We start from the raw sequence: 27,039 nt of genomic DNA on the forward strand, positions 1-27,039 counted from the left end.
TAGACACTTAACAAATTAGGTACTTAACTTTATTAATTTATTATTATTATCCTCCCTTTGGAGGCTTCTTATTTCCAAGTTAATCATCACAATCAATCAGGCAATCATTCCCAGTCCAATCCATTTCAGTTGAACAAGTGCCTACTGTTTACGAGCCATTTCTTGCATTCAGTTTTCATGTGGTGTGAATGTGAGGTCCAGCGCCATCTTGGTCTTCTTCTGTTGGACATTTTCCAATTTACCAAAGTCTTTCCTCAAATATAACACACCCAGCTGGGACCAAAGCTCTACTTCCTCATTCCTGGATCTTATTTCTCTCTTCTTAGAGCTGAGGATGAAATTTATCTCCTCTATGCCCTACACACTCCATTCTTCACCTTTCCAAAATGCCAGATTACAGTGGCTTCTCAGCACACTGGAATGGCCTTCAATGCTGTTTTCCTATAATGGACTTTGTGTATTTCACAATTCCAACCAGCTCTTGGGGAAAAAATATTTTTCATTGAATTCATATCAAAGCCACAAATCCAGATGATATTTTTTTATGCTCAAGGAAGTATTTTAATTTAAGCAGAGATCATTTCTGGATTCTAGAAAGGGTAAAGTCTACCCCACACTCAGTATGTTCTGTGTCATCTGATTTTGACAATCTCCAGGCCAATATTTAGACTTTACCAGTAAGATCTGCACAAGAAATTAGGCCTCTGAATATCTTCCACTGTCTATTTTCATTTTTACAGCCCAGCTTCCTGTGTAAATTAAGTGGTTTAATGTTTTTATACAAAGAATTCCTATTCATTAGAAACACCTGTTTTTTTTTTTTTAAAGGAATTTATTTTAGCTAATTTTTAAAAAGAATGCTTGAAGTCTCAGCCTTTTGACCAGGACAAGTACTTGTACTGTACCAGGTTTGACTTCATTCTGAGTCATGGGATTTGAGTCACCGAATGATGTCAAATGAGCATCTGCTGAGTCAGTGCTTCAAAGATGGTCAGTCCTTAGGAAAAAAAAAAGGTGTTACTTTTTGGGTTTAATATTTGATTTTTCCCCTATTACAAGTAAAAATAATTCATAGTGTTTTGTTTCTTAAATTTTGAATTCCAAATTCTCTCCCTTCTTTCTTCCCCACCGCTGTCATTGGGAAGGCAAGCAGTTTGACATAGGTTACACACATGCAGTCATGTAAAACATATTTCTATACTGGTCATGTTGTAAAAGAAAACACAGACCTTTCCCTGTCCCCTTCTTAAAAATGTCTCAAGAAAAAGAAAGTTTAAAAACGATGCTTTAATCTGCATCAAGATACCATCAGTTCTTTGTCTGGGGATAGCATTTTTCATCCTAAGTCCTTCAGAGTTGTCTTGGATCGTTGTTATTGCTGAGTATAGCTAAGTCATTCACAGCTGATCATCTTCCAATATTGCTGGTTCTTTGTAGATAGTACATTTCACTTTGCATCAGCATCCCTAAATCTTTCCAGGTTTTTCATAGAACATCCTGGTAATCTTGTCTTGTATATAGTATTCGTTCACAGTCACATAGCACAATTTGTCCAACCATTTCCACTCCATTTCCAACTCTGTCATCAGAAAAAAGCTGCTATAAATATGTTTTTTTATATATTTAGGTCCTTTTCCTTTTTGTTTTTTATCCATATTTGGATACAGACCTAGTAGTGGTATTGCTAGGTCACAGGGTATACATAGTTTCATAGCCCTTTGGACATAGTTCCAAATTGCTTCACAGAGTGACTGAATCAGTTCACAGGTTCACAATAGTACACCAAGGTCCCATCTGTTACCAACCCCCCCTCCTACTTTCCTGTAGGGTAACATAGCTTTCTTACCTAATTGAGTATGTCTGTGATTCCCTCTTTGAGCCAATTCTGATGAGAGTAAGGTTCACCTACTCCTACCCCACTTCTCCCATCTTCCCCTCCACAATAAAACATTTTTCTTGCCTCTTTTATGGGAGATAATTTACCCCCTTCCAATTTATACCATTCTACCCCCTTCCTTTTCTCATTTTTCACTCCTTAATTTTAGTTTTCATTTATCATCCTTTTATATTCAATTCACCTGTGTGCCCTTTGTATATACTACTAACTTTCCAAATAATGAGAGTTTTTATGAGGTACAAGTATTAACTTCCATGTGGGAATGTAAACAGTTTAACCTTATTAAATCCCTTATGTTTTCTTTTTCGTGTTTACTTTTTTATGCTTCTCTTGGTCTCGTATTTGAAAGTCAAATTTTCTCTGGTCTTTTTATCAAGAAAGCTTGAAAGACCTCCATTTCATTGAAAATCCATTTTTTTTTGCCTGAAATATTATGCTCATTTTTGCTGGGTGTAATCCTAACTTACTTGACCTCCAGACTATCATATTCCAAGCCCTCCAATCCTTTCATAGAGAAACTGATAAATATTGTGTTATCCTGACTGTGGCTCCATAATATTTGAATTGTTTTTGGCTGCTTGTAATATTTTCTCCTTAACCTTGGAGTTCTGATTTTGACTCTGATATTCCTGGGAGTTTTCATTTTGGGATCTCTTTCAGGAGGTAATCAGTGAATTCTTTAAATATCTATTTTATCCTTTGGTTTCAGAATATCATAGCAGTTTTCCTTGATAATTTCTTAAAAGATGATGTCTAGGGAAAAGATAATGATAAATGTTGGAGGGGATGTGAGAAAACTGGGACATTAATGTATTGTTGATGGAGTCGCGAAATGAACCAATCATTCTGGAGAGCAATATGGAACTGTGCCCAAAGGCCTGTAAAACTGTGTACACTCTTGGACCCAACAGTGACATTTCTAGGTCTGTATCCCAAAGAAATCATAAAGGAAGAAAAAAGATTCACAAAAATGTTTGTAGTAGCTCTTTTCATTGTGGTACTGGAAATTGATTGGATGCCCATCAACTTATTTAGCAATGGCTGAATAAGCTGTGGTAGGTGAAGGTAATGGAATATTATTGTCTTATAACAAAATGATGGACAAGCTGATTTTAGAAAGACCTAGAAAAATTTACATGAACTGGTGCTGAACAAAACAAACAGAACCAGAAATACACTGTACACAATAGCAGAAATAATGTGTGATAATCAACTATGAAAAGCTTGGTTCTTCTCAGTGGTTCAGTGATCCAAAGCAAACCCAATAGACTTTGGACAGGAAATTCCATCTGCATCCAGAAAAAGAATTATGGAGATTGAGTATAAATCAATACATGTTATGTTTACTTCTTTTTTTTCTTTTTTTCCCCATGGTTTTCCCCTTTTGTTCTGATTTTTCTCTCCCAACATGTTTCATAAAGAAATATGTATTAAAATTTAAAAAATTTAAAAATTAAAAAAGAAGGATAATGTCTAGATTCTTTTTTTTAATTTTGATTTCCAGATAGTCCAAAAATTTTGAAATTCTCTCTCCTAGATCTATTTTCCAAGTCAGTTATTTTTCCAATAAGATATTTCATGTTATCTTCTATTTTTTTCATTCTTTTGATTTTGTTTTTGGGTTTTTTGATTTCTCATAAAGTCATTAACTTCCATCTGCAAAATTTTAATGTTTAAGGAATTATTTTCTTCAGTGAACATTTGTATTTCCTTTTCCATTTGGCTTATCCTATTGTTTAAGGTATCATTTTCTTTAGTATTTTAGAGACCTCCTTTATGAAGCTGTTTTTCATGATTTTTTTTGCATTACTCTCATTTCTCTTCTTCCTTTTTCTTCCACATCTATTACTTGATTTTCAAAATCCTTTTTGAAAGGATGGCCTGAGACCAATTCTTATTTTTCTTAGAAGCGTTGGATGTGAGAGCTTTGCTTTTGCTATCTTCTTAGTGTGTGTTTTGGTCATCCTTATTACCGTGGTAATTTTCAAGCTCAGAATTTTATCTGTTGTTTACTCACTTTCCCAATCTATTTCTTCACTTCTAAATCCTTTTTAAAGTAAGGCCCTGCTCCCAGGATATAGTATCCCAAGTTTCAGGAATTTGTGCAGCTATTTTCAGAAAATCTTCAAGGAACCAATAAATTTTCAGTTCTTCCATGGGGGTATGATTTAAGGAGAAGTGTATATACTATCGTTCCATCCTGTGCTCTGGTCTGTGAGTCACCATCAACACTCTTTTCTGCCCTGAAACTGTGACAAGGATCTCTGCTCCACTTCAGCTACAAGATCTGGTATGTTAGTGCTCCTCCTCACTATGGGTCTGCCACCTAGCACTGTGACTTGGGTCTAGGTATGGGAAAAGCAACAGAATCTTGCCTCAATGTTAGCAAAGTGAATCCTGTGATTTCCTTCTGTCCAGTTCTTTGACCTCTTTTCCATCTGTGAGCTGAGAGCTTTAGAAGCAGCTGATGATGATGATGATGATGATGATGATGATGATGATGATGATGATGATGATGATGATGATTCAGTGGCTCCCAAGGGCTGCTCCTGGTTTACAGGAGCCCAATATATGCTGTCATCTCTACTGGCCTGTGCTCCCTTGTCATAGGGGTAACATATCTTTCCTGCTGACCTTCTAAGTTGTCTTTGGCTGGAAATTTATTTCACTACATCCTTTTGTGGGTCCTGCTGCTTCAGGAATTGCTTCATGGCATTATTTAAAGGTGTTTGGGGAGAGTTCAGGTGAACCACTGCCTTTTCTGGGTCACCTTGATTCTGCCCCAGAAAACAGTGTAAATACATTAGCCCTTAAGATGCTATGTGAGAAGAAGTCATGTTGAAGAACAAGTATCACAGGCTAATCATCAATGGAACAGGTGAGGGAGGGAGACATAGAACCCAGGACCTTAGCCTGAGGCTGATGTAGAGGAAGCCACAGTGTGGGGCCAGAAAGGTCAGCAATCTGACCCTCTAAAAACATTCTGTTTTTTACTTAATTGTTCTTGCTAATGAGATCCAATGAGCAGTTTGGCAGAGTGAAGAGAGAACTATTTCAGGAGAAGAAAGTCCAATCCTGTGTCTCCTACACACCAGCTCTAAACCTCTGAACAATTCACTCAGTTTCCTAGAAACTCTCAGAGATGTTGCAGGAAAAGTGTTTATTTTGCCCTGAGTTCTCTACAAGCCCCAGAACTTAAACGCTGGTTCTCTTTTATGAAGAATTGTAAATGTTTTCTCTAAATTCTCTTGAATCATGTAACCATGGGACAAAGCCCCAATCACCATGTCCTAGTTGTAACTCTGTTCTTACTTCCAACTCATTTATTGGAAGCACCAAGAAATAGAGTGGGGGAAGAGGCAGATGAAAATAAAGATAGACAACAACAAAAAAAATTTCCAGGAATTCTTTCCCTGTGAATTTTCAAAAGAATCTGGTTTTCATTAAGGTTTCTCGCCATTCTAGTGAATTTTCATATTAAATATATTTTACCTTTTTGTCCCATGGCGTGTGCTTGTGTGTGAGATGTATGTGTATGTGAATGTGATTGAACTTATAAACAACCAAAACAAATCCTTGCTTAAAGCAATGAAAGATCTGCTCATACCCACATACCCTAAGGAGGTCAAAATCAGAAAAAAAATATATTAAAAAAATCAGAAAAAATTAAAAACAAAAAAAAAAACCTCTCTTATTTATCAAAATGTTGATAGCAGCATTTCTCCAAGAACAAAGATTTAAAACTAAAAGAGATCCCAGAGATCAGGTAGCTGGTCCAGCCCTCTCATTTTACGGATGAGAAATCTGAAAGCCAAAAAAAATGGAATAACTTATTTAAAGTCACACAACCAGTAACTATCAGAGCTGAGATCTCAACCCCAATCTTCTGGTGCCCATTTTACCGTGTGATCTCTGAGATCCCAAACAATGGGAAGCAAAATGGGCATCCATTCGTTAAGGAAGCATTGAACTAACTGCAGCCTGTGGATGAAATGGAATATTATTTTCCCATTGAGAAATGATGGGTATAAGAAATTCAAAGAAAAGTTAGAAAATGTACGTGACCTGAAAGAATTGAAAGTTAGCAAGACCACAAAAAAAGCGAAAGTGAAGGAAATGAAAAGGAAGTTTAGATGAAGTTTAATGTCATATCATGATAATGATCAACCAACCTGCCTTCAGACAAAGGAAGTTTGCCTCTTGTTGGAAACATGGGCAAGTGTGTACTGTGTGGGTGTGGAGAGCCAGTCACCCTGTCATGAGATGGTTGACTTTTTTCATCTCTCTTCTTGGTCTGCTAGGGGAGGAAATACTCAGAAATGACTCTAATGTTAAATATTAAGGCAACAGTGAAGGCTTTTAAAATGCTTAAAGAGAATTTAGGCCATACCAACTTAAAAAGAAGAGGTAGCCTGGAATAAGAAGGAAAGAAAAGAACGCTCATTTATATAGGACCTACTATGTGCTGGGAACTGTGCTAAGCACTTGTTACCGAAGTTATCTCATTTGGTCCTCATGGCAATCCTGTGATATGATGCTAATATTCTCTCCCATTTTACAGTGAGATGGAGAGTGATTAACCCAGGTTTACAAAGCTAGTGGGTGTTTACCACCAGATTGAAATTATTCTTGAAAGGAGCCATCCGGCTGTCTCTGGCTAATGGAAAGAACTTTGGCCATAGCCAAAGACTCGCCTCCAAAGTTTTTATGACCTGGATGATCTTAAACAATTAATTCACCTCTCTGGACCTCAGTTTCCTAATTAATACAATAAATATTAATTTAATAATAATAAATTTAATAAATAATATTTATTTATTATAAATAACATTATAATAAATAATATTTATTTATTATAAATAATATTATAATAAATAATAAATAAATAAAGTAATCAATAAATAATAAAATTTAATTTAATTTTGAAAATAATTTAATAAATAATGATAAAAATATTAATAATAACAAATAAATAGAGTGGGCTAAATAATCTCCAGAGTTCTTTGTTTCTTAGTTTCTTCTCCCATAAACAGAGATACATTGACAATTCCTTCTCTTCTCTAGAGGAAAAGACTATTGTAACTCACCTCCTGAATCTTATCATTCCAGCTTAATTCCATTCCACAAATATTTATTCATGGGCTGCTGGGTGCAAAACACTGCTTAGCCCCCATGGGACCATTAAATAGGGACCTGACCTGACATACATGTGCACAATGAACTGTGGGTTTGGAGGCCATTGCTCACAACCGAGCAGGTGTCCAACATCTCTGACTTAATGCCACATTAACTGTTGGTGGCTGGTTTACTGCCTTTAAAAGCTGCACACGTAATTGGATACAGTAATGCTTTGCTGGGAAAATAAATGCCATCCCACACTAAAATAAATACAGTGCATGAGGAGGTTCGGGTAGACATAAATTAATCATTTACCCATTAGGCAATATGCACAGAAAAGAAATAGATCACTTATTAAAGGTTGTCTCATCTATAAAATAGAAGAAAAAAAAAAGACACTGATGGATTTTTACCAGGGAGCTGAAAAGAGAAAAAAAAATGAATAGATGTTATAAATGACATGGCAATCATTTAAAAGTACATCATAAATGTGAAATTAATAACATTTGTCCTCATTTAGATTCAGCACTTTCTGTATTAAATATATATTTGTTCTTATTGAAACAGACAAAATCAATTTGGGGCTTTTATTTTTTATCTTAAATGGCTTTGAGTATTTCTAGATATTCAAAGGACCCTGAAAAGCAGAAAGTCATTTACTGGTCATTGGGAAGAATGGAGCTGTAGAGTATAATGAAACAGCAGTTAGGTGGCAGTCAAGCCATGTACGGTCATATCCAGGGTTATCTCTCTCCTTCCTGGGTGATCTTACAAAAAACATTTCTTTTCATTTCTTTTGTTAAGAAAGGAATTTCTCTCTCTAGATGGTATGATCATGTGTCTAAAGCTGGAAGGAACTTTAGAAAGGGCAGTAGTTATTGAAGAAACTGATGTTCAAAAGGGCCACGTGCTTTTGTCCAAAAGTCAGAATTTGAACTCAAGTCCGGGGAGTCCAAGTTCAGCATTCCTTCCATTCTGTTGTTCCACTTGTAAGAGATAAAATACCTACTCCTCCTCTTGTTCTATAAAAGTGCTCCATGACTAGGCCCATTATCTTACTTATTTTACAATATTCCTCCTTGTGTATTCTACATTATAGTCATCTGTGAATGTTCCCCATCATGACTTCCATGTCCTATCTCCATCCCTTTACCTATCTATATTCCATACCTAGAATTTTCTTCGTCATCAATTCTACCTCTTAGAATCCTCATTTTCCTTCAAAACCAAATGTGGACACCAACTCCTAAATGAGGCTGCGTCTTTCCTAAAAGTTCCAATAGCTTAGTGCCTTCCCCATGGAAAAAAAAAAAAGACTGCGTATATCTGTTTTATATAAACTCACTTTATATAAAACTTTATATAATGTCACATGTATTTGTTGCCTCCTTCACTGATTCCTCAGCTTAGGAACTTAACAAATACTTAGAATATAATCTTTTTTCCAGGGAGGGATTGTTTCTTCTTTGTCTCTGTATTTGCAATGCCCCAAAAAGCACATAATAAATACTGATTCATTGGTTGATTGAGTAGAATCATCCTTTCTTAATCTTGCCTCATGGAAGCTCTAATTCCACCTAAAACTCAGCTCAAAAGCTGTTTCCTGCACAAGGTTACTCTGATCCTCCCCCACCTCCCTCACTTGTTAGAGAAACCTCCCCCTGCCAAATTACTTTATAGTTGCTTCTCTCCTCAGAATGTAAGCTCTCTGGAGCCCAGCATAGTGATTGACATTTGACAGTAATTTATTAAATAGTGTGGTGAATGACGTCAACCTAAAATCCCTCCCAGCTTTAAATTTTATGATCCTGAGTAAAGAAAATAAGACCTTTTTATCCCTTTTGCCCTGGCCAGCTGATGCAGTTGGTTGAAGAAGGGCATGGGTTTCTGGGTTTTTTTTTTAATCATTCACATCTTAGCATACAACATACAATGCTTCCATCAAGCTTCTCAACTAAAGACCACAAGCCCCAGAGCTGAGCCTCCTGCATCTGTCTGTCAAGGAGCCCAAACATCCAGCCTGATGGGAAGAATCAGTGGGTGCTTTTCAGTCAGCTTCCAGATAGATGCCCCCCCTATATTCTTGAATAACTTTGATTCCTTTGAAAATAATCTTTTTAACAGTAGGGAGGAAAGGAAGGAAAAAAAGAGGGAGGGAAGGAAGGAAGGAAGGAAGGAAGGAAGGAAGGAAGGAAGGAAGGAAGGAAGGAAGGAAGGAAGGAAGGAAGGAAGGAAGGAAGGAAGGAAAGAAAAGGAAAGGAGAGAGGGGGTTGGGAGGGAGGGAGAGAAGGAAGAAGGAAGAAAGAAAAGAAAGAAAGAGAAAAAACTTACAACTTATGTTTAAAACAAAAGAGAGCTGTTCTGATCAGAAGGCCCTACTGATAAAAGAAACTGCCTGGCTGGCATTGAACTTCTCCCTGTCAGAAGAGCTATTTCACAGTCCACATCTCTTGGTCTCTCAATGACAAAGTGTCCTAAGCTTCCCATGTCACTTTCCTTTATAGAGATCCTGAATATTGACAATTCTCTTCCTTCACTCCTAGCTCCCTAGCATGATGATTTGTTGGCTGGAGACAGTTGAAATAGTGCCAGTTCTGCCTGCCACTAGTTGTACAACCCTGAGCACACCACTCAACCTCATTATGCCTCAGTTTCCCCAACTATAAAATGGAACTATTAGCACTTATCCTTCCAGAGTTGCTGTGAGGATCAAACAGAATATTGGTGAAGCTCTAAGGACAGATCCTATCACATACTAGGTGCTATATAAATGCTAGTGATGATGATGATGATGATGATGATGGGAATGGGGGATGATGATACACCATTGTTGTTTAGGAGGGAGGGAACTAGCATTTGGGGAGATCAGGGAAGGCTTTGTGTAAGGTGTGGTGTTTGAGCTGAGCTGTAAGTGGAATAATAAAAGAACAGGATTAAGTAGGGAAGTCAATGCTCCTTATCTGGAAAGGGATGAGGAATTCTTTGTGGCAGAGGGAGTGTATTTCAGACAGAAATGGGAGGTGTAGGACAAAGACTGTATCACGACTCAGAGATGGGAGATGGGTGTCAGGTGTGAGAAATAGCAAAAAAGGCATCTTTGGCTGAATAAGTGTAGAAAAAAGGGGCATATACAAATTTAGGTCGGGGGCAGGTTGTGAAAGGTTTTATAAATCCCTGGAATTTACACTTCATTCTAGAAGTAATCAATACCCTTGGAGTTCATCAAGAAGAAAAAGAATCTGTTCAGAGCAATGGTCAGTGCTCGTTCTTCCAGAAGGAGACTAGCCATGCTTCCTATTCAGAGATCTAAGGGTACCTTTGAGCCTTTCTCTCTCTTGTACCATCAGTTCCAGCCCCCATTCCAGTGTATTTTCTTTCCCTTTCCCCCCTTCTTCTTCAATCTGGCATGGCCCACTCTGGATGAACCTTTAGGGGCTCCTGATGATCATCACTTATATCAAGGCACCAGATGACTTGTTTGCCTAAGTTTTTAATGAAGTCTACCGGTTGTCTAGGTGTAATATATTCTGAGTTCAAGGTTATGAGATTTCAGTCATATACTAGTAGTACATCCAGGATGATTTAAATATGATTTATTTAGGAATCCACCAATGGATTAGTTGGGGTTTTCTGATTCCTTTCAATTCTATGTTTCTCATTGAGTGCAAGTTGAAAAGGCTGTTGTAGTTAAAGACAAAGAACATAAAACTACTTAGCATAGACAGCAGAAGCTGACTTTGGCTTAATTGTCAATGTTTGCTTCTCTAGAAACATTTGGAAGGTGGAACTAACCAATGAATGGTTGGTCTTCTTTCATGGGAATACAGAAAACGGAATAAAACTGATGAAAAGAGAATGTAGAATTACTATTCAGTCTCCCTGGTAAGTCAAAATGATTAAGTTATGAGATAATGGCCCCAGAGAAATGGTGGAACTAACTCTTGGAACAAATTGGATTAGTTAAAAAAAAAAAAAAAAAAAAAAAAAAAAAACAAAGGCAAGATGAACCAGAGTAACTCTTACTCTCAAACCCCCCACTGGTTTCTCTTACCTGGGGAAATATCCACTGAATTATAAGATACCCTTTTAATTAGTCACCTAATTATAACAGATAATAAAATACCAGAATATACAGTCATCCTTTAATTTCAGGAACCCAATGTTTCCTTTAAAAACCACACGCTCTTTAAGAATCGTACTAGATAGGAAGATTTTTTCTTGGCTCCCTGAGGATCTCTATGCTGATTACTTTAGCAGATATGGATGGCAGGTATTTTACCAATCCTTACAAAATATATCAAGCCTAGTGATATTATAGGGCAATTCAGTTGCATCATTTGTTGGAGATATGGTCCCCGCCCTCAGATAGCTACAAGAGCCCTTATAAAGAAGTAAGGTGTCATTTCAAGAAGGAGAGGATACCAACAACTAGGCAAGACCTGATTAACCTTAAGTAGGATGTCAAAGCTGGACTGAGACTTAAAGGAAGCTGAGGTGAGGTGAGGAGGAAATAGAGGTGAGTAGTATCTGATGTCAAGTCTTGGGAAAGTTTTTAACTTGATTTAGCTATATTGTGGAAGGCATTAAGAGGATCCATATGAAAAAAGACTAGAAGAGTGGGTGGGAGGCACACTGGGGAGAGCTTTTGAGTGATGGATCGAGTCGTTCATAGCTTATCCTAGAAAGAGTAGTGAACCACCAAAGATTTCTGGGTAAAGGAGAGATATGATTAGATATTGCTTCTCCTCCCAAGACTGGATCTAGGATTTCATTAGTGTAAGGAACTCCTAGTGAGGAAAATCCCTTCTATAGAGGAAATCCTTCTACAGGGATTAGTACCTATCCTGTATGAGATAATCATTGAATGTTTCCTGGGACAGAGAAGTTAAATGACTTACTCAGGATCACACAGCCATTTGTGTTGGAGGCTAGTCTTCCCAAATCTGAGACCAGCTGTCTCTAATAGCACTCATGATCTTACTTAGAAATATTAATTTGGAAGCTATGTGGAGGACAACTTAGAAAGGGGGAAAGCAGGAAATTAGGGAGCCCCATTAGGAAACATTATACTTGTTCAGGTAGAGTTGACGGGAGCCTGAAAATAATTGGGTAGCTCTGTAAATGGGCGTAAATGTGAGAAATGAGCAAATGGATAGACTTAAAAAGACCTGACAAATAAGTGCATATGGGGAGTGAAGGGAAGAGGAAAGCAGTTAATTCCAAAGTGATGAATGTGAGTGACTAAGATGGTAGTACTCTTGGGTGCAAATAGGGAAACAGGGAGAAGGGATGGATATAGGGAGAAATTTCCTAGTCCAAATATTAGTTAGCTAGAATCTGGATAGGAAGAAAGTTCAAAAGTAAGCTAGGGAAGAAAGGTTCAATTATTTAAAAAAGAAAGAAACCAAGAAAGAGATGGATCAACATATAAATGAGTTTATATCAAAGATATAAATTCTTGTGGATGCCATGGGAATGAATCTGTACATATTGACTTCCTCCACCATTAACAACACAGAGATTAGAGAACCTTGAAGATCAATGGTTAAGATGATGACCATTATGCACCATCACATCCTGATGTGCCCTTTAAATCAAAGTTACTTTGACATTAAAGTATAAAAGGATATTATATTAAGGCACAAGAAAATAGAGTGAACATCAAAGTGGTATGAGATAGAATTTAACCCAAACATCGTATCCCTTCTCCACCCAAATTCCACTTCAAAGCCTCCTGGGGGGCTCCCAGTGGCCCTGGATCCTTGAAGTGTGGGCCAATGGAAGACCACCTCTGACATGTTCTAGAAAGCTGAATGAGAGAGTACACTTGCCATAGAATGTATTTTATTAGAATGTGATCAGTTTATTTAAATAGGAAGAGAATCATCACCAAATAATTGGCTACTAGGTGCTGGGTTTTTTTATTGTTGTGGTTGTTCTTTCGATTTTTGTTTTGTTTTTTACCCATTGTGATTTAAGAACTAAAGAGAAATAGAAATTGATCTTCAGACCCACATGAACCCCTTCTACTTCTACTCATCATTGGAAATGGTGTAATAGGATAGAGATAGGGCTGAGAATCACAGTTCTTAAACATGGAAGCTAACATGGTGCATGGGAAAAATTGCTGGCCCTGACATAATAGCTGTCACCAGATACTTGACAGGCCGTTATGTGACAAGGGACTACGGCTTGTTCTATTTGAATCCAGGTGCCAGAAATAGGAGCAAAGGGTGGAAGTTATAGAAAGGTAGATTTAGATTCAATGCATGTAAAATTGTTCTAATGGTTAAAGCGAAATGGACTTCCTGGGAGGTCAGAGGTCCCCTCTCACTGGAGATGGCCACATGTCAGGTATATCATAGAAAGCATTAATAATAGCTTAGAATAAAAATTGTGTTTGTGATCCAGAAAGAGTCCTTGGGATATCTCTTAGAAATACAAGAGTTTACCCCTAGAAAAGGAACTCAAATCTTTAGAATACATAGAAATTAAGTAGTGTGCAAACTGGGGAAGAATCAGCCCTCCCCACTGCCTCTATTCTCTTGTGGATTGGACTTCTTTCTCATCATTCCCTCAGCTCCTTCTTTCAGAAGCAATGGGTTTGCTTCCAAATTCAAATTATTTTTAAAGAAAGAAAGAAAGAAAGAAACCAAGAAAGAGATGGATCAACATACAAAATGCCTCATGTCAAAGGTATAAATTTTTGTAGAAGTGGCCAAGATCTCATTTCCCAAGCCAGTCCCAGCTCCTTGTAGCCTCTCCAGCTCACACGGTTTTCTCATTCACCTGGAAAGCTACAAATATACATTTCTTCCAAAAACAAAAAACAAAAACAAAAACAAACAAACAAACAAAAAACCCCACAACTTAAGAAATGGAAATTTTAGGAACATGGAACATCTCTTCTGACCAAGGAGAAGGAGGAAAAGGGGACAAGGGGAGGGAGAAGCTATCAGCCTTGGGATTGGCCTATGGATAAACTGAACAAAAAAAAAAAGACCCACCCCATTCCTTATGGTCCTGAGGTACTTCACTGGCAGCTTCCAATAGCAGCTGTATCTCCAAGGCTGATGGCAATTTTTCTCCTAACTAGTTGGCCACTCCCGCATTGCAGGCCTGCCTCTATTCCCCAGAGCTTCTCCCAGAATACTTACCTCAGGCTGGGAGGATGCAACCAGTCCTTAAACCAAACTCTCAGGGAAAGAGGGGGATACTGAGATTTTCTGCTAACCAGTGGGCAGTATTTGGTTATACCCCAACCTGACAAAAAGCCCCAGTTTTTCAATATCTTCAGAAACTTGTCTCTTTTTTTCGAATCCCAAACAACCATATTCCATTGCAGGGAACACTGTCTCTACCAGGCTTGGCTCTGAAAGACACTGAGATCTTTGGAGTAGATGATCTATATCAAGTATTTTTAACTTAAGGAGAGGAGAGGTTTGAGAATGAGGTAATGGGGGAATGAATAAGTAGATGAGTGAAGATGGGGAAGGAGTTATACAAGCAATATTTCATTCTGAGTCCTAGATTCTACCTTCTCTTTAAAATTGAATTTAAGCATCAACTCCTCTAGAAGCCTTTTATATGTACCCCTCCAATGAAAATAAACTTTTTTGCCCCTAGGACATCATCTAGCTCTTTGCTTTATAGCTCTTAAATGCATTTTTCCTAAAATATTTTGGACTATAATCATATATGTTAGAGTCTCTCTGTTTCCTATAACCACTGGACTATAAACTTTGTGAAGGTGGATCAATGGCAAGAATAAAAATTCTCCATAAACAAAACCTACTGTGCGCAGGCTCAATAATTTAAGAAGAATCAGGCTTTGAATCCATCCGTTTGGCAAACTCATGGATGAGGAGATTGTACGCCAGGGCAGATTGATACTTTTCTGCAACTCGTCACCCAAGAGATTTGCCCAATGCCCCTAGAGTCTGAGGTGACCTCTTCAGCCTGTTTGTGTCAGAGACAGGCTGAGAAAAATCACAGTCTGCATATAATCCTATCATAGCAGTCACTGCCAGAAGGGACCTGAAGAGTTAAATTCATTCGCCTCATTTTCCAAGTGAGGAAAGTGAGACCTAGAGAAAAGGAGTGACTTCCTCAAAAGTGGGGAACTAGACAGTGGTGAGGGAGACAGGATTCGAACCCAAGACCTTTGAATTCAAATCCTGCAATCCAGGGAAGGGGGAAGTTTTCTCACTGGCAGAGTGGAAAAGTTTTTGTTTCCAAAAGTTCCTGGGTATCTTCCGTCACAAACCTTTCTTATGATGTTTCCAGTTCTGTGTCATTTTTGTGCTCATCCTGACTTTCCAGGTTTACAGTTTCTCCTCTGGGGCTAGTCAGTCAATAAGCATTTATTAAGTACCTAATAGACCCAGCACTAAGAACAGAAAGAAGTTCACATTCCAATAGGAGAGGTAAGATATAAATAATGGTATGATGCACATTACCCATAATCTAAAGAGAAGATAGCTCTCAGAGGGAGAGAGAAGGAATGGGGAGCTGAGATATGGAGGCAGGAAAGGCTTGCAGAAGGTAGGATTCTCCTTACAGCCCTGTGATCCAGTCTAGGTCAGACATTTGGAAGAAATGGGGAAACTGAGGCTTCAACAGGTCAAGTTATTTGCTCAAAGTTGTACAACTAAGAAGGGTCAGGAGTAGCTTTCAAGCCTAGTTCTCTCAGGTATCCAAAGCCAATCAGTCAGTAACAAGCATGTATTAAACCCCTGCTGTTTACTGGCATTCATTACAGAAGGCTGTGCTTAGGAAGACAAGAGTAATGAGAGCAGAACTCTCTCCTCCTGTCACACGGCACGTGAGGAAGAGGACCTCCCCTGATCTCTGCCCACAGGATGCCCTGATGAATGGCTGCTGAATTCACCTGAGTAGCTCCTTGTTCCACCAGCATCTATCTGTCTTCCTATTTCCTTCTGTAGGACGCTGTCTCTTAGGTGGCCCCCAGAGGGCAGTGCAGGCTCGGACACATCAAAGGCTCAGGTCCCATCTGGGGCCATCATTCTCCTCTTTCTATGTTGTGGTACAGATCTGTCTGCTGGGAGAGGATGGGGAACAGTCCATTCTTTTTTAAGCTTGGTGACAATGACATGGTATGGGCCGGGCAGCACGTCCATTTAGATGGCGCAGGATCCTAGCGCCTGTTTCATTGAGCACATCACAGAATCATCCACTTGGAGCAAAAGAGGTCTTCGAGGGCTCGTCGCCAACATTTTACAGAAGAGCAGACTGACGCCCAAGAAACAATCACCCCAAAATAAGTGGGAAAGCCTGGATTCCAAACCAGGTCCTTGGCTGTACCCACAGCAACATCAGGCGATGATAAGCATTTATTTAACACTAATTATTCACCAGGCACTGTGCTAAGCACTGGGGTTACAAAACAATCACTATGGGATAGCTGGGTGACACAGTGGATAGAGCATCAGTCCTGGAATCAGGAGGACACTAGTTCAAATCTAACCTCAGACACATAAACTTCCTAACTATGTGACCCTGGGCAAGTCACTTAACCCCAATTGCCAAGGCAAAAAAAAAAAAAAAAGGAAGAAAGAAAAAAGAAAAAAAGATAATAACTGCCTTCAAAAGCCTAAAGAAAGAGACATTGTGTGAGTCAATATGGTGCCTCAGTCTCCTCAAAGCTTTGGTGATGTCCTGATTCTTGTTTTAGGCACTAGGGGACATACAGAAGCTGGGCAAAATTGTCATTGCTTTACATTAGGGAACTAAAACCAACAGGTGAAAGAATTAGAAATATTATTGTTGCTGAGGTGAAAAGGTCACAGGTAGAGAATGTTGTATATATATATATTATATATATATTTATATATTAGGTGTTTTCAATGGATTGATTAGTTTTACTGATTTTTCTTTTTTCTTTTATAAATATTATTTATTTATATAGGATGGTTCTCAAGGAGGAAGGATACTATCCGAAATTCTAGGGATTTATAACGAAAAAAGCCAATTTAAATTCTTTTTGAAAAGAAAATAAAGTGTGCATAATGAAGTAGTAAACTAGTGGATATGCTGAGATCTCCCAAATTTGTAGTTAGAAAGTGCCTTAAGGAGGGAGTGTACAATTTCCTCATTTTTATCAGATGAGGAAAACAAGTATGAAAAGGCTCAACAGTCCTATGACGTGTTAATGTCCCAGGTAGAATTTGAACTCAGACCTTTCTTTTTCCAGATCCAGAATTCTATCCACTGCTCTCTCTAGCACTGTCATTAGCTGACATTTGAGAACTGGTTGGAATGGAAAAATGGAAAATGAAAATGGAATTGGAATGGAAAAAGACAAAAATGAAAAAATAGAAATGGAAAAAATGAAGAGGGGTTCCTTTTAAAGATTTTGGTTTGTATTAGCTCACTGTAAATTTATTGGGAATACCTACTTTTTCCGTACTTACATTTTCCAAAATATATCTTGGAACAAACATGGAATTTCAATATGGTAGTTCAGTTTATACTGCTAGCTAATTTCATTCCAATTCTATTTGGAGATATTTTATCTAAATTTATATATTTATAGATAATTTATTAATTAATAATATTAATTAGTTAATCTATAATATAAATTATATTTTACATATATATGTTATATATACATAAATATACATATATATGTGCATATATATATATACACACACACATATATATATTAAATTATGTATATATATATGTATATATATATATATATATATATATATATATATATATATATATATATATATATATATATATATATATATATATATATATATATATATACATATATATATACATAATTTAATCCCACATCTTTGCCCGGCTGCCTCTAATGGTCTCTAAAGACAATACATTGTATTCTGACTTTTTTGGGTACACTGAAGTCTAATCTGAGTCAGTATTGAAAAAGGGCCTACTGTGTGCTGAGTTCTAGGAGTACAAAGAAAGGAAAAAGCATTCCCTGTGATGAGGATACTCATTCTAATGGGAAAGACAACATTTAAATGCTCTGTATGTACACAGATATGGGAGATAGCCTCAGAGGGAAAATAGTGGGAAGAGGGACCAGAAAAGGACTTCAGCAAGAGATAAACTTAGAGCTAAGTCATAAAAGAGGCTGGCAGGCAGAGGGGAAGGGGCAGAGCATAGGGCACAATCAGGGCAAAGGCATGTGGGGAGTTGTCATTTAATGGAGGCAACATCAAACCAACCCCAGTGTCCAAGCAATCTATAAAAAACAAATTGGAAAATAATTGGGGAAAAAAGGAGTGGAAATAATCAACAGAAGAAAGACTGGAATATGGGGGATTGGGGAAGGCTTCCTTGAAGAAGGTGGGATTTGAACTGGGACTTGGAAGCCTGAAGATGGGAATGAGGAGTGAGAGTATTCCAGGGGACAGTCAGAGAAAATGTCCAGACTGGGGAGGTGTTTGCTTGAAGATCATGTAGGAGGAGAGCAAGGTCTAAGACTTAACATGATGATGGAAGTCATTATCAGTCACTTGGTTCAGATTAACATGCAGTGAAGGAGTCATGATGAAACCATTTCTTCAACACATCCGCTTATTGTAGGTTAGTCATTTTAATCTTATTTAGTTCATTGTGACCTTTGGCAGAGATTCCGGAGAGGTTTGCCATTTCTTTCTCCAGCTCAAGCTGGAGGAAACTGAGGCAAATAGGCTGAAGTGATTTTTCCAGGATCACACAGCTAGTAAGTGTCTGAAGCTGGTCTTCTTGTCCCAGGGACAGCACTCTATTGTTCACCCACTAGCTTCCCACCCCATCCTATCAACAGAAGAGTTCTATTAACAATTCCTGTGATGGCTTTCTGGCCGTCTGATTGGGAGTGACACAGAACTTTTCTCCAAATTCATATGGTATATGTGTATTTTCCATAGTTATCAGAATCACCCTGCTGCTGTCCTTATAAATGAATCCCTTTAGTTAAGACTCTGAATTGGGGGTGGGGACTATTCATTAGCTGGCAGATCTTTAAGGGGCAAATTGGTCCCCAGGACAAGTATCACTGAACATGTGACTAAGGAGCAGGAATCACAGCCCCATATCCCAATCATCATTTGGGAGGTCTCAAGAATAAGAGAGAGAATTAATGAAAAATATCTTGAGTGGATGGAGGAATTAGCTTCTATTGAGGTTTCTATACTATGAAGTATTGCTTACGGTAACTTTTGCATCCTTTAACACTCGGCAGTCTTGTACAAAGCCCTGGTCACCCATCTTAGTTATGACTCCAATAGCCACATCAAAAAAACTTCTATGCTCTCCTTTCCCAGAACTATATCAGGAACAAGATTTGTTTATTTATACATGTATGTGTTGGCAAACATTCTAGTTAAGCAATTCTTAACTAGATATATAAAGAGAATCAGAGAACTTTTCCCCACACACAGGAATCCATCTTTCATCTCTGTGCAGTGCACAGGCTATCTCAGATACCTGGAATGCTCTCTCTCCTCCCCTTCAGCTTCCTGGAATCTTGAGGTCCTTTCAAAACTCAGCTAAGGTACTTCATCTTAAACAAGGTCTTTCTTAATCTCTCTCTCTGTCTATTTGGCAATCTCTCTCTCTCCCCTCTCCCTCTCCTCCCTCCCTCCCTCTCTCTCTCTCTCTCTCTCTCTCTCTCTCCTCTCTCTCTCTCTCTCTCTCTCTCTCTCTCTCTCTCTCTCTCTCTCTCTCTCTCTCTCTCCCTCCCTCCCTCCCTCTCTCTCTCTCTCTCTCTCTCTCTCTCTCTCTCTCTCTCTCTCTCTCTCTCTCTCTCTCTCCCTCTCTCTCTCTCTCTGTCTCTCTCTCCCTCTCTCTCTCTCTCTCTGTCTCTCTCTCTCTCCCTCTCTCTCTCCCTCTCCCTCTCCCTCTCTCTCTCTCTCTCTCTCTCTCTCTCTCTCTCTCTCTCTCTCTCTCTCTCTCTCTCTCTCTCTCTCTTTCACACACACACACACACACACACACACACACCAATTACTTTGTACACATTTTGTGTTCTTTTCTATATAAATGCTATTTGTCCTAAGTAGACTATAAGCTTCCTCAGAGCAGGCACTATTTTATGCAGTTACTTTGGACTCAATACCATTTCCATAACGGATACTTAATATTATTGAAGGATGAGATTTAAGGATACCCTTTTTTGTAGAGCTGGGGGATTATGGGTATGAAATATATATTATATTATATTATGTTTACATATATGAAATATTACACTTAGTTAATGTTCTGTTTAGTTTTGTTGCAGTAATTTTTCCCCTCTCTTTTAACTTTTTAAAAGGAATGATTCTATTCTGGGATATGACGATAATATAGAAAAAGATAATGGTAAAAACGGTTTCTAGAGGGAAAAGTCAATACATGCATGTCAAATTGAAGGGCTCTTAGGATCAGCTCTCCAGTTCTGCCAATCCTAAGACTCTTTTTTCAGGAAGGCACAGCTCAGTCAGGTACCAAAGCAGTTATTAATATGTCTAGTTACCCCAGATAGCTGGACCAGCTGTTATTCTCCAGACAGCAGTAAATCTTCTTAAGAAGCTTTTAGTAGCTAGTTTGTCTCTGACAAATCCCAGAGAGGAAAATGAACTTAGTTTAGAAAGAAAAAAACAAGAAAACTTGTTGCATGGATTCCCTCAGACCGTAGATGAATTCATTTCTTTGGATTCAACCCTTTTTTTGATTTTGGAGAATCCCATGAGGCACACTGACAGTTAAGGACCATCTGCATCCCTGAATGATGGCAGCTCACACATCCACCAGAAAAGTACTCTGGACCTTTTTTTTTTTAATAGCTGTTGTCCTCTATTCTGTGAACCTATGAAATGACTATTGACAGACATGTTCATTATGAAAAATGGAGCTAGTGGGGCATAAAAGATTGCTCTTCAGTAAAGAACCATTGTCAGAGAAGCTGTACTGGATAGAGAAGAGGCCCTAGAGTCAGAATCTGGGTTAAAGTCCCATCTCTGACATATCCTGATTATAAAACTCTGGCCAGGCAAGTTCCTGAACCTCCCAGTGTCCAGAGAAACTCAGAGACAATGAGTCACAGAGGAGGCACCAATCTATTGGTAAGAAGGAGTTTACTCTATCAATGACATCACAGGTCAAACAAAAAGAACAACAATAATAATGACTGCAGTCATGTGCATTTTGATATCTATTACATAGGTCAGAAATACTAAATTATGGTTTGAACATCATTGACTTTATCAAATGGATTGCTTCAAGGTTAATAAATGATTAGCAATTATTTGGAACTCCAGATAAGTGAAGAAATGGTTTTTAACACCAGTATAGGAAAGTGGGAGATCACAGGTGCAGAATGATATGTGCAGTGGCAGATAAAATCATACTAGAGGTTTTACTCAACTTTTAAAAGGCAGAATAAAATCAGGAACGTACTATGATATAGAAATCGCATGGTATCAAGAAAAATTTTTATTTAAAGAGAAAGAGAAACAGCACCTCAAAGCCTTTAGTAAATTCAGGTCACCATCTCAAGGTTAACTGGCAGGTTTGTTATTGCTGAGCCCAAGTGTAATCATTGCAAAGCTACCAGAGAGGGAATGGAGATGGCCAATGTAATCCCTATTTTTAAAAGTTAGAAGGAAGTAGACTTTCAGACTGGCTTTTAAGTTTGCTATCCATTCCTGGCAAAACTCTGAAATACCTTACTAGAGTGGCTTGTGAGCATTTACAAAGAATACCATGATCTCTCAGAACCGCAGTGGCTTATCATGAATTGGTCATGTCCAGACTAATGTAATAGGTGACTGGTGAATTGTCAGCAAGAGGTGGGAATAAGGACCCTCAGAATATATACAAGGGGAGAATGTTATGGGGAGGGCATGCTGTAATAGTTGGGGAAATCAGAGAAGGCTTCCTGCAGTAAAAAGAAACCCAGGGTGAGTTAATGGGTCAGTATCATCCTGAAGGACAATTTTATTCCCTGTGGAATAAATAACACATTCTGGTAGTCACCAGCGTATTATTGATGAGTTGTATGAAAACGTTGATGACATGGGAAAGGGAAGAGAAGAAGAATTTACTAAGTACATCAGATCCTGAACTACGCAGTATTATCTTGTTTAATTCTCACAACCTTTGAGGGTAGCTGCTATTTTTCTTGCCATTTTATATTTGAGGAAACTGAGGCAGATTAGCAGTTAAGTGATTTACCCAAAGTTAGAAGGTATTTGAAGCTAGATTTGAATTCAAGTCTTCCTAACTACATAGGCTTCCTGTCCAATGCTCTATGTAGTAGAACAGTTATTGAGTATGCTGATGATACCATTTTGGAAGTTATGGCTACCATGACCAACTCGGGATGCCAAAAGATGTCAACAGGCTAGAATGACAGGCCAACTCTGAGATAATGAAGCTCACTAGGGAAAAATATTTTTTTTAAAAACCCTGCAAGTACAGGGGATCAAGGAGTTATGGGCATATAATCGCTCATGGAGTAAAGACCTGGGATTTCAGCAGACTTTATAGTCAACCTGAGTCAGCAGCTGGTTGACCTTAGATAGGAATGATAGGCTCTCAGCACTCTGTCCTTGTCAGGCCATATCAGAAATCCTGGAACAGTTCTTGGAACCACATTTAGGAAGCAAATAGATGGTTTGCTAGAGGGTAATTGGGCCAAAAGTGATAAGCCTGGCACCTTCCCATTTAAGGAAGTATTGAGGGTAAAGAGAACACTGGGCTGAGTCAAGGCAAGAAGATGATACCTGCCTTTAATTCTTTTTTCTATTATTTAAAGAACCATTCATGAAAGAGGGATTACACATATTCTGTTTGGTCCCAGAAAGGCAAAAGCAACGGACAGAGCCAGAAAAGAGGCAGATTTAGGTGCAATAGATGCAACCATTTTCTAACAGAAGTCTTCAACAATGGAATGATGGACTGTTTCATGAAGGAATAAGTTCTCATGACTAGAGGTCTTCTAGCCAAAACTGGCTGAGCACTTGGTCATCTGAATCCCTTCTAGCCCTGAGGTCATGATCCATTTGACTTGGCCAGCAAGGAATAAAATTCATGCTCAGGTTATATTAAATAATATCTGAAGTCCCTTCTCACTTTAAGGTTCTAGGATTTTGTGTTTTATGGAACTTCTTTATCATTTCTGGCAATACATTTCAGGAGGAAATACAGATTTTTAATGTCTAGGGATCTGGTTGCAGATTCTTCTTTTTGTTGGTCAATTGTGACCATTTTAATTCATTCAGTTATTTATTTGTAAAATAAACTTCTTTGGCATAGGAAGTCTTCTTCCAAGGACTATCAGTTAGCACCTTATCCTCAATCTACAGTCCTAGAAAATTGCCCAAAGTACTGGAAATTTAATTGTCTTGCCCAGAGTCACGTAGCTAATAAATGATGGTCAGCACTTGAATCTAGGTTTTCCTGCCTTGAAAGACAACTTTCTATCCACTGTCTTATGTAGATTCTCTTCAAGTGATGTATTTAAAGTTTAGGATCCTAGACTTTACAACTGAAAGGGACCTGGTCCATTTTATAGCTAAAAAACTAAGTTATTTTGTCTTCAGATGTGGGCACAAGTATCTGAACAGTTAAATGATGTGCTCAGAACTCCAAAGTTAGTTAAGTTTCTGAGGCTGCATTTGAATTCAGATCTTTCTGACTCCATTTTACTACCTAAGTGCAATATAGGTACCACATGCCTGTATATAAACTTTGCCATTTATCAGAAGGCAACCCAAATTGTCCTCTCCTCTGATTCAACTTAGGGACTAATCCATTGTCTATTTGAGGTGACTCTATTTACAGTATCCATCTAACTTCATAGAATACAAAAGGCAGTTTTCATCTGCTTTGTTTTTCCTAGTAAGAACTCTTTTATAGAACACTATCATCCATCATTTGCAACTGACCAAAGAGTCTTTTGGATTGGAAGTCCTGAATTTGAGAGCCAGAGCTCTTACCTGAATAATCTGTCCTTTATTTTTGTATGATAATAGATTGTGAGGGCCTCATGTCAGGTATTGCTTTGGAAGATGCATAAAGATGGATGATTGGACCTCTACCTAAAAGGTAGCTGGACCTCTAGCTGGGCCAGAGCCTTTGAAACATAAGGTCACCTATCTAATTCTATGAAAGAATTGATTAAACACCAAGGGCACAATGCTAGGCTCTACAAATACAAACATGGTCCCAAAGAGAGATACGAGAAGATATGAACACTGCTTTGCAGTAGTGTGAAAGCCATGTTTGTGAGACCTTGCATTTTTTTTTAAGATTTTTTCAACCTATTGATTGGTTTTACTATTTTTTTCTTTTTCCTTTTAATATTTGTTATATAGGATAATTCCCTAGGTGGAGGAGGAGAAAGATACAAAGGAATTTTGGTGGTGTTTAAAAAACTCAGAGTATCAATAATATTTATTTCAATAATTTTTTTTTAAATCAGGACTCCCTGTCTTCAGGTAGTTTATATAATGCTGGATAAAATCTTCATTTACATAGCACTTTAAAGTTGGTAAATTTCCATACAGTATTTCATTTGATTGCCACAAGTTGGGGGGAACCAGAAAAAGGTCCTCCACCAATGCTGCAAATGAGCATTCTCCTCTAGAAGTCTCAGAGAGTTACCCATGGGCACTAAAAGGTTGCTTATTTTGAGTAGGGTCATCTAGCAATCCTCTAAGGAAGCATTCAAGCCCAGGAATAACCATGACTTGCCAAGTCAGCACTAACCACCATTCCATTCTGCTACCAAATTCAGTATGGCCAAGGTTGAGGAACTGGGAGGGCTGGGATTGTCTTTAAAAAATATTCAATTCCTGGGGTGGGGTAGAAAGGAAGAAGGTAAGACCCTTTATTAATTGCTATGCTCTGAGATAATTTATGTCATCCTATCAATCTGCTTTGAGATCCAATCCATATTGTCATCCTTTAGTTCAAGGCTTCATGAAACACAAAGACTTGTCTTTGCTTGTCCCAGGCACAGAGATCCAAAGGCCTCAGCTCTTACAAAGAGAGACCCAGGGCTCACGTTTAAAAGAGAAGGGCCTCAAAAGCCCCTTGTTTTATGTAGGAAATGAAAGACCCTCTGTGTTCAATGAGACCAATTTGAGGGAAACTTGGGGCCCTGCCATCTTTCTTTCAAACACACCCATACAAAGCCAGAAAGCCTTTGAGCCTACTTATCTTACCTGCGCAAAAGACTGAATCAAGTCAAGTTTCTAGCAACTTCTCTCTCTTAGAAATGTGGAACTTTCCAGGTTCTCAAGTTCAGTCAGAGTGAGATCACTGCCTTTTTATTCCTGAACTAAGTAAGTTGTTAATTCTATTAACCACAGAAACCCTATCTATATTAATTTCTTTTAATCAAATTAGCAATTGTTTTGGTGATTGATCTGCACAGTGCAATGAAATGAGTTCTGACTCGGCTGCTTTATTTCCTGAACTTCTCTGGATGGACCTGGTTTGGACTTGATGAGCCCTAGAGTCCCTCCCAGTTCTGCCTTTATGATCCCATGATCCTTTGCTCATCATGGCTACTGAGAAAGAGCATTAGAACTGGGTCAGAATCTGTATCCCAGTTGTGCTTGAAGAGCCATGTGACTTTAAACAAGTCACTTCCATTGGTTAGTAAGCGTTGCTTAAGGGCCTACTATGGATTAGGCAGGGTACTCATCAGGCTAGGGATCCAAGTTAAAAAAAAAAAAAAAAGAAACAGTCTATCTGATGAGGAAATGAGGAAGAAATACAATACATACATTATAATATACAATAGTATTATTCATTGTCTATTTGAGGTGTCTCTATTTACAGTATAGGTCATTCATCTAACTTCATAGAGTACAAAAGGCATTTTTGTAAATGAATATACAATAAATATAAAGCAGAGAAACAGACAGACACAGATAAAGTACTTATATACAAGGGAGTATGGGAAGAAGGGGACTAGCAGTTGGATCAGGAAACACTTCATGAAGAAGATAGTATCTGTGCTCTATCTTAAGGAAGAAAGGGATTCTTTGAGGCTGTGAGGTAAGGAGAGAGTGCATTCCAGGCTTGAAGGATGATCAAAACAAAGGCACGGAGATTGAAATAAAACGGAAACAGAAAAAGCAGCTGGCTGGATCATAGGATGCACTGTAGCATCCAGTGGGGCTGGACTTAAGGAAACTTTCTTTGGCAGAAAGGTGTCGGGTGAAATGGAGTGGACAAAATTGGAAAGCAGTGGAGACCAGGTAGGCAAGTGTTGCATTAGTCTAACTGAGAGGTGGTAAGGAGCTTTTTGCATGAAGAGGAAATTGTGAGAGATGTCACGAAGATAGAAAAAGAGAACAATCTGGGAACTGAATGGATCTATGTGGTCAAGTCAAGCAAAGTGTGGATCCCAATACAATACTGAAATTCTAAGCCTGAAAGACTGGGTACGGTGGTATCTTTGACAAAGATGGGGAAATTTAGAAGATGGGAAGATCCTGTTTAGATTTAAATAGGGGGGACCTTGAGATGTCTCCAGTGTATCCAGGTAGAAATATCCAACACAAAATTGGTGATGTGGATCTGAAGCCCAGGGGAAAGGCTGATGTCACCTGCATGGAGATAATAGTTAACACATTATGGGACCTAGTGGGATAGATATGAGAAGAGTGGGGAACACAGAGAATTAATGGCATATTGTGAACGGTAAACCTTTAAAGGAGGCAGAGGAATAATTGTAAAAGGAGATAGTGAGCAACGAGGGAGAAAGAATAGCCAGAAGAATGTTGGTGAGCAGGATCAGATAAAATAAGTCAGTGGAGATAGATGAGGACTGAGAAGAGGTAATTAAGAAGTCGTTAGGAACTTTGGAGAAAGCAATTTGAGGTGAGAGATGAGATCAAAAGCCAGAAAGCAAAGCATTGTGGAGAGAAAGGAAGTGAAGACTGGATGTCATTCTCATCTGTAAAATCCAATATTCTCTCAGGCCTCTTTTAGCTCCGAGCCCCCAGCCCCGAGATCCTGGATTCAAGCAAAAGGAGCATGCTCTC

General features: G+C 38.4%; 1 protein-coding gene across 3 annotated transcripts in view; it reads left to right on the plus strand.

The window, feature by feature from the left end:
* RHOBTB1 (Rho related BTB domain containing 1) overlaps positions 1-27,039 on the plus strand; it is a 174,134-nt gene that overhangs the window by 48,766 nt on the left and 98,329 nt on the right. Inside the window, exon 1 of one of the 3 annotated variants that reach the window (XM_074297032.1) lies at positions 4,060-4,187. The exons of 1 other annotated variant lie outside the window; for it this stretch is intronic. The gene's annotated coding sequence lies outside the window, so the exon portion shown is untranslated. Of the gene's footprint in view, positions 1-4,059; positions 4,188-19,532; positions 19,551-27,039 lie in introns of those variants that run through there. One more of the 3 variants, XM_074297037.1, reaches the window with a different exon arrangement.

The sequence above is a fragment of the Sminthopsis crassicaudata genome, chromosome 2 (assembly GCF_048593235.1).
Source record: "Sminthopsis crassicaudata isolate SCR6 chromosome 2, ASM4859323v1, whole genome shotgun sequence".
NCBI classification, from domain to species: Eukaryota; Metazoa; Chordata; class Mammalia; order Dasyuromorphia; family Dasyuridae; genus Sminthopsis; species Sminthopsis crassicaudata.